This window comes from Rhodnius prolixus, unplaced genomic scaffold (genome assembly GCF_049639745.1).
Source record: "Rhodnius prolixus isolate KJV_2025 unplaced genomic scaffold, Rpr scaffold_1, whole genome shotgun sequence".
Classification (NCBI taxonomy): domain Eukaryota; kingdom Metazoa; phylum Arthropoda; class Insecta; order Hemiptera; family Reduviidae; genus Rhodnius; species Rhodnius prolixus.
Window position 1 is genome coordinate 67,185,293 of NW_027411581.1, and position 8,619 is coordinate 67,193,911.

Genomic DNA, 8,619 nt, shown 5'->3' on the forward strand with positions numbered 1-8,619 from the left:
AACTATAGTTTTTAATTGAGAAAAACAAAGTGTACAAGAGAACAAAATTCCATACCAATTCGTGGTTCGCATTGGGAGATATAGAACAGCCATAATTTTACAGAATTTCATGACCCAAAAAATTTTCAACTTTTTATAGCATTGGTTCTTAACCTTTTCATAGACGCGGAACACAATTATATGTATATATTTTTCTCGCGGAACACTAACATTAAATAATTTGAAATTCGGTATTTAGCAAGAACTTAAAATTAAATTCAAATTAAAAAAAAAGGAACAATTCTTTGTTTTCGTATCTTTCCTAAGTTTCTAAATTTCAATACATTTAAAATTGAAATTTCGCGGAATACTTGGACCATATTCGCGGAACACCGGTTAAGAACCGCTGGTCTAGAGACTCGTGAAGAAGTCCAAGTCTACAAAAATTCACCGAAAAGTATTTATTGAGGACGCTTAGAAAAAGGGCCTCGCCAAAACGTGGTTCGAACCATTGGTTGAAAAGCCATAAAAGTGGATGATTAAATTAGTTTGATTAACGATTGAAATTGAACTAATTCGGTGATTAAAATTAAAGTTCATTTTAATTCTCAGATTTAATCATAGTTAGATTAAATTAGTTTTATTAACGATTAATTCTGAAATTTAATTGATTAAATAATTGTCATATGATTAAAATTACGATTAAATTCACCGATTAAATTCTGATTAAAATTAAAAATAAATTCAATCAATTAAAAAATTTAATCAATTAAATTTAGAATTTAATTTTTTTTTTAATCAGTGCCCAACTCTGTTACAGATGCATATTATTCATTGTTATTGGACCGTTTGAAAACCGAGCTGCAAGAAAAACGCCCACGATTGGCCCACAAAAAAGTCCTTTTCCATCACGACAACGCACCAGCTTACACCTCAGCAGTTGTGGTCGCAAAATTAATGGAAATAGGGTTCCAACTCGTTTCACATCTCCCCTATTCTCCAGACTTGGCTCCCTCGGACTACTATTTGTTCCCCAATATGAAGAAATGGCTGGCGGGAAAAAGATTTTATTCAAACGAGGAGGTGATTGCAGAAACGAATGGCTATTTTTCAGACTTGGACAAATCCTATTATTTGGAAGGGATCAACAAACTAGAGCAGCGTTGGACGAAGTGTATAAGCCTAAAAGGAGACTATGTTGAAAAATAAAAAAGGTTTACCCCAAAAAATTAAGTAGTTTTTATTTTTGCACGGACTTTTCAAACGACCCTCGTACATATTTACTTTTTATATACAACTTATAAGTTGACAATAGTTTGGTTTCAATTCACATCCTAGCAGTATAAAAAAAGAAATTTAAACCAAACTTAGTCGTTCATTTTAAATAAAATGGATAAATATTTGCTTACCTGAACATTAACTGTACGGTGGTCAAATCAATCTTATCTTTCTTTATGGTATTTCTGAAAATATATATTATGTAAATTATTACGATGGTATTAAAAGTAAGAATAAAACAAAATATATTTAACTATTAACTTCATTAAATCTATTTGAAATTCTGAAAGGAATTAGAAAAAATTATTGATTAACTCCTCCATTTTAACCTCGGCATATTCATAACAAGAGTCATTTGATCTGGGATTTCTAGCTTACAAGTCTGCCAGGTTTCAGACAGAGCAATTAATCTCTTTGCTTATTCTATTGATATTATTGCCAATAATAAAGACAATTCGGCAACTTTTGGAGATGTCTAATGCAGCCTTCATACAACACTGAAGGAGGGAATGTTGTAAATTTACAGTTGTGACATCATTACCAAAAAAAGCACAAATACATTTCATTTCAATTTTATTTATTTTTCAACTGTAAAACCTTGACGCTGACAATTACCACAATTAGACATAAAGATAGAGGTCCTGTGGCAGCGCTATGTCAAGTTTTCAATTTACTTTCCTTCCATATGCACATACCTGTACTATCAATAAGGAAACTACTAGATTAGATCTAGTATTTCCTTTCGAGCAAGGTGCGTTTATGCTGGAAGGGATGCACATTGATGTAGAGGTTTGTATGTATAATCTAATATGTGATAAATCTAATAAAAACAAAGTATTCTTACCTCCTTTAAGCCGTTTTGGATTATGAGCTTAAGTCCTGTAAAAGTAAACAAACAAAAAATTTAATTAATGTTATCATTTTGCAAAAATGCAAAAATACTTTTTTAAAATTTTCATCAGATTTTAAAATAGGAACGATTTCATTTTAATCACAAAGAAAAAGAAATCATCTGGAAAAATCTTTATTAACATCATGTTGATCAATATGGAGGAGAAAGCCTGAAGAAATTTTATGGGCTGCGATGGGAACATTTTGGTTTTTAAAGCAACTCAACACCAAGAGCATCAAATTGTTGATAACCAGTTTATATTTCCAACTTTGAAAAAGATTCTTTTGAGTCTAGTAAGAAGAGGGAGTAGTCACCAATTATTCGTAGGGTTTAATAGCTTTAATTCGAGTAAATATTCCCACTTCCTTCCTTCTTTAGTACAGGAACTTACGACGTAAAAATTAACTTACCGGGGGGAAATTGCATCCAAAAATAAGAGTATAGAGTATACAAAAGTACAATTATATAAAATTGACGAAACTATTAATTAGAAAATTGAAAAACAAGAAGTACAAATTGTGTAAAATTGTATTTACGGTTAAGCTGTACACGTTCTAAAAATTTATTACATATAAATTTATTACCTAACCGCTGATACATTATTCTGACGCTGCCTATTTCGAGATGAAAACTGCGATTGTCAGTTAAGTTCCCACACAAAATCGATTGTAGTAGTAGAAATACTGAAATTGTTATCCATTAATTAGAAGGGCTGCTATAAAGGAACTTGAAAATACGCTCGTCCAGAACGTGAAAAGAATACTTCCGAATTCTTTCCTAGCAAAGGATGTGTGATCTTTTGAATTTATTTTCATTCAGGAAAACTGACTCTCACGTGGAAACTCACATTTGAAAAACTATTTTCAATTTCTCTATTTTCAAAGTTGAAAGTTTTAACTTAATAAACCTTTGTTTGTAATCAAAACTTACACTTACCTCAATAAAATGCTGTTACTTCCTCTTCCGTATTCTCGCAAGTACACAATAACTGCCACTCCTACGCTAGAGATTGCCATCCACTGCTTTAATCTGCAAAATATGGAAGGAAAACTTGTTTCATTATTTAAATAATTTTAAACAAGTAAAACATGTAAAAATAATTTTTACTATCAGAATTTGTACAAATTTCTTCATGAAATTTTTAGGAGTCTGACCGCCCGTACAATATCATCCTTGGATAGTTGAATTTTACCAATAATGTAAAATTAGTGTTGATGTAACATCTATTTTTTTGGCAATGGTGACTTGGGGCGTAAATTGGTGTACTCTTCCTCTTAAAATGAATTAAAGCTGTAAGAAGCAATTTTTTGGCGATCGTGACAAAACTTGAAGAAAAAAAGAATTGCCATAAATACGATTTTTTTTTTTAGGACCTCTTAAATTGCACTTTCTTGGAGGGGAGGAGATTCCCTGAACTAAAATGCACTATTTTTCCAAGTACCAGAGAACAGTTGCGGAATTTAGCCTTAAAAAAAAAAAACTGCGGAATTAAAATCCAACGCAGGGCAAAACAACCAAAAATTTATGTCATAATAGTCACTGCGGTGCACTTTTTATGCAATTTCTGGGGGGCTTGAGATTACAGACAGAGCATCTGTGCACCGCTTCTTCACGTTACGCATTGCCTATAGTTAACTAGGGACGCACAAGAGCTTTTACAAGAAAGAAAAAAGAGCTTTTGAATTCTGCGCAAAATGAAATCTTGCTCGTTCTGCGTTCCTGAACCTTGTATCTAAGGTAAAAACGGGCATTACACAAGGGTTTGAGAGCTTCTATTTGTGTGCCTAATTCCCCAATCTCTAATGCGGAGACCAAACATGTACCAGCCACTTATCATTTGGCTGACAGTTCTATTGGTAAGATAAAGGAAACATCCCACTAAATAATATTCTTATTGTATTTTATTAAAATTTCGAGTTTTTATAGTTAATGGCAATTTTATATTTTTCACAACGAGTATTGCACGTCGAACGCACTGTAATAGAGATTTGGTTTGACTTGTATACACGTCAAACGCGCTGAACTGGTTACTGGATCGATCGTGCGTCTCAATTAGCTTTTTATAAAATAAAATGGAAAGCAAATTCTAAATCATTGATATATTCTTGAGCACCTACCTCTCAACGATGTTGCCATCAATTCCCTCTCAGAAAAAGAAATGAAGAATTTACTTCTGTAGTGGACCTTCACTAAACAATTGGCTGATTCGATTTCTCCTTGATACTTGAATTTTAAATTAAGTAATAACAAAACTACCTGAAAAGAAAAATGACAATAATTGAATAATTCATAAATGAATTTAAGTTTTTTTTAAAAAATCAGAGGGAGTTCAGTTTAAATCCGATCCACACTTTAATTTCAGTCTGGGGCGGTAATGTTCATCATTTAAAGGACAAAATTAAATTTAGTTTTAAAAAAAAAAGAAAGAAGTAAACAGTCTTTCTCTGCAGACTTACCAACAGAAGAAATGGTAATATTATTAGTCTTCTAAATCCATGATTTTTAAACTTGATACAACACAAAACTTGATAACTTAACATTCTTCCTTGCTTTGAGTTTGAATTTTCTCCTACAACATACCGAATAATTAAATTTTCATCAACTTATACATATATACAATATATATAGTGACAACAGATATAAATTCAGATAAAAAAAAGTCTAATCAATGTAAATTTTGATCATAAACTCTAGTCTGTTTTGAATCATCATACTTTTTACCAAAAATAACCACAATTTTTATCCACAAGACACCAAAAACTCACCTGAAAACCCACCCCCACATATCCGGGGGCACACTTTCTTCTTTTAACGTTCACAAAAGACAACTGAAAGAAAATAAAGTATTAAAGATCAAATTAACTTATTTCAACACTGGAAACCAAACTCAATACTTTACAAATTACATTTCAGACCTGTTGAGCTATCCATACATTGTTTAAGCTATCATTAGATATATCAATATTAGTTAGTATCATCATTAAAATATTGGCAAGTTTTATTTTAACCTTTTACTTTTACCACAAAAGTATGAGATTATGATGGGCTTTACTCCCCCATACTCGCAAATCAATTATGTTCTCCTAACTTAATAAAAGTATAATAAGAAAAATATACTTACGTTCACAGTTAGCATTGCTCAGTAGGATAAACTTTTTTGATGGCATCCAGAAAACAGGGAAAATATGTTTTTGGATGCGAACGGCGCCACATGTACTCAGCAAGATAGGAATCAAAATGTCCTTCACAATGTTTCCTATTTAGCTGCTTCTTAAGTGCAGCCCAAGTACCTTGGATGGATGTATGTGCTGCCAATTCTGGGAGTTTAAACTTTTGAGAATGTTCTTCAGCATGACGCTTAAACTGTTCCTCATCCAAGCAATCATAAGTCTTCCAGCATTCAGATATTATGGTTGTACCAGGCAAGATGTACGTCTTAATGATTGACAATAGGACGTCTTTGCCTCTTTTTTCCACCACTTTGAAAAATGTTCTATGTGATCTAAGCTCAATTCCGCCTATCACCCAGCTTCCATTCTTATTCTTATCCTTGTTCTTTCCTCTACCAAACTGATACTCATCTAGCTCAACAGTTTCATTTTTACCTCCAATCGTACAACTTTCTTTCACACAAATATCCATACATACTGCCCGGCAAAAACCATTCCAATCAACCACAGTAGCTTTAGCAACGTTCAAGTCATGAATAATTAAATCATTAGGTGCCTTAAAATACCAAAAATAGGCTATTAATAAAATATTAATGATAGTCAAATTACTACCTTCAAACCATGAATCTTTCCTGATGGATACAGTCACTCTATGCGGATTCTCACGTCCTTTTTTTCTACAAATCCAACCAAAACCATCAGAACCTTTCTTCTGTGCTACCAGTCTCATAAGGACACCACAATTTGGACACTTTCGATCACGAACAATCAAACCAACATCCATACACCAATTTAGAACACTTTTCGGCCCCTTTTCCTTTAATTGGTGAAAAAAATAGGTATTTAGTGTGTCCATCTTGAAGGCAAACAGAAACTTGCTAAGGTCATTTACTGCACCTGGTAAAAAAATATAAGTTTTTAATTACTTGTGCAAATTTTTCACAAATATAGAGTACATCATAAAGATTGATATGGTAACCGAAAATAATAAAGCGTCACTCACACAATTTTCCTCATTCCAACAAATTTACAAAACCTTCACGTAAGAGGAAGATAACCTAGTTAACACCAACACCATTGTAATATGTAAAATTCCCAAATTGAAAAAAATTAGTTAATCTTAATTGCCTCATTAAAAGATTATTTACCTTAGCGTTGGAAAGAAAATAGAAGTCAAATTTTCTACCCCTACCTAACTAAGAAACATCTGAGAATAGATACAAATTCCAATCGGAGTTAACTAAAAAAATAATAAAACGGCTTAAACCACTGATTTTATCCAGCAATGCTGGCCGAACCACATTTTAAACTGTTTACTTACGTGAGTTTATTTTCTACGAGTTTTTTTAAAAGAAGTCGAATTTTTAAAAAAAGTATAAATATGCCATGAATAATTTGAAGATAAAAAAGGAAAAATGATTCTAATTAAGATAATTTAAAAAAATAAATAATTCACAGTAATTGCAGTTAACCCTCAACCACCATACTGCCTAACCACAAAAGGGTAAAAATAAATATGGAGAATCAACATGGCGGTGGAATGCTATGAATTCTAAAACTCTTAAAAATGTTTTTAACTTTCAATCAGTACAAAAGTACTGAAAATAAAAAATTAAATTTAAACAAAAATATTAAAAACAGATAAAGGCAATAAAAGGTTTGAATTAGCAACTTTACTGGATACCGAGCAGTACTTACATAAGCATTTGGATTTTGAATTAAAATTGAAAAATAAGCCGACTAAAATAACTGTTGAAAAACTAAAAACTAATAAAAAAGGAAGGCACCTTTTTCCGCTTGAATTCATCAAATATTTTAGAAAAAATGCAACGGCCGAAAATCGCCACATTTCCCTCAGTGAGGTATAGAAAACACGTGGTGTAAAAGTAGTATTACGGATTTACTGTTCAGCTTTTTTTAAGGAAATCACAATTTCAGGTTGTTTAATATTTTTAAGGATGATTAAACTATTCATTTAAAATTAAATTTCGATTCCACTATAAAACAAAAAGGTTGTGGTTAATATAGAGTAAGAGGTTAGTGAAAATACTTGATACCTAAGAGAAAATAATTGAAAATATTCCAAGTTTCAGTTATTGAATGTATTTAAAATAAATTAAATTGTAAAATTTGAATAACAAACCTTCTTGAAAATGTGGTTTTGGCAAGCATATCACAAATCTCACCAACAGCTACCGTCCGCTTCAAGCATGAAAATGAGGAAGCTTCCAATACAACTGCCATATTTATACATGAAGTTAACAATAGACCACCACTCCTGGATATCAACAATAATTTTAAACAAACAGTTATTATATTTAAAGAAATTACATTCATTATAAATATGCAGCATTTTTTTTTTCAAGTAAATAAAATCATTTCCATTTTAATTTTTTTTATATATTATTATTTATACATTATTTGTAACTGATGATTAAGAATTTTTTTTTTAAACTGGATTTATTTGAATTTTTTTTTTGGTTATAATGATTTTGATTGTTTTATCTATTTATCTCCTTAACAAAAACTTACAGTTTAAAAAATTAAGTATAAGGGTTGATTATTCGCCGAAAGGTACACAAACAAAACAGCAAGCAACATAGATTTTATTCATACTTCAACTCGTAATTTCAGCCATATTGATATGTTCGAAAAAGCATGTGTCTAATGGAATTATTTTAACAATTGATATTATTCGAGTAATTTTACTGCTTTATATTTCATTAATATTGTTCAGAATTTATTAGAAGTCACGGACCCTTTATGCTGGCCAGTTTATTCACAATATTTTTTTTTGTTTTAATTCATGATAGAATGTAAATTACATCTCCATAAATACATAAATAGGCACTTTATTTCCAAATTGTTCTTCTGATTTATATTTATTATGAAAAATATTATTAAGGATAGTTTTTGGGAAGGGGTTACTAGCCGAAAAGTGACATTAATGTTTATTGTACTAGCTTGCCCCCTGCATAATATTAATAAAAATTAAATGTGTGGCTAATTATTAGAAGAAATCAGTTGAACAGAAGTGCCCCCCTTGACAGAATAAAATTTTTCGTATTATAAGAATTTCTCACAAATGGCTGCAACGATTTTATTTTTATTATTTATAATTAAAATGATTTTATTATTTATTATGCACACCCAAATAAATTTTAGCCAATAACTTTACTACCCCTACCAACTAATTTAATGAAATATACTGTTACTTTTATGTTCAACTTTAAGAATTACCTATTACTTGGAATTGTAATAATTATAAGCCTTGAATAAGGATTTAACAATTAGAATTTT

At 30.8% G+C, this 8,619-nt stretch overlaps 1 protein-coding gene across 10 annotated transcripts in view; it reads right to left on the reverse strand.

Moving 5' to 3' along the window:
- Positions 1-7,988, reverse strand: part of LOC141446245 (uncharacterized) — a 55,046-nt gene extending 47,058 nt beyond the window's left edge. Inside the window, exons 1-10 of one of the 10 annotated variants that reach the window (XR_012453597.1) lie at positions 7,852-7,976; positions 7,463-7,597; positions 6,323-6,377; positions 5,271-6,216; positions 4,915-4,977; positions 4,606-4,718; positions 4,267-4,405; positions 3,086-3,178; positions 2,102-2,136; positions 1,389-1,442 (exon numbers count right to left, since the gene is read on the reverse strand). The gene's annotated coding sequence lies outside the window, so the exon portion shown is untranslated. Of the gene's footprint in view, positions 1-1,388; positions 1,443-2,101; positions 2,137-3,085; positions 3,179-4,266; positions 4,406-4,605; positions 4,719-4,914; positions 4,978-5,270; positions 6,217-6,322; positions 6,378-6,467; positions 6,576-6,640; positions 6,819-7,462; positions 7,617-7,851 lie in introns of those variants that run through there. The other 9 variants (XR_012453595.1, XR_012453601.1, XR_012453602.1 and 6 more) reach the window with 9 other exon arrangements.
- Positions 7,989-8,619: the final 631 nt, after the last annotated feature.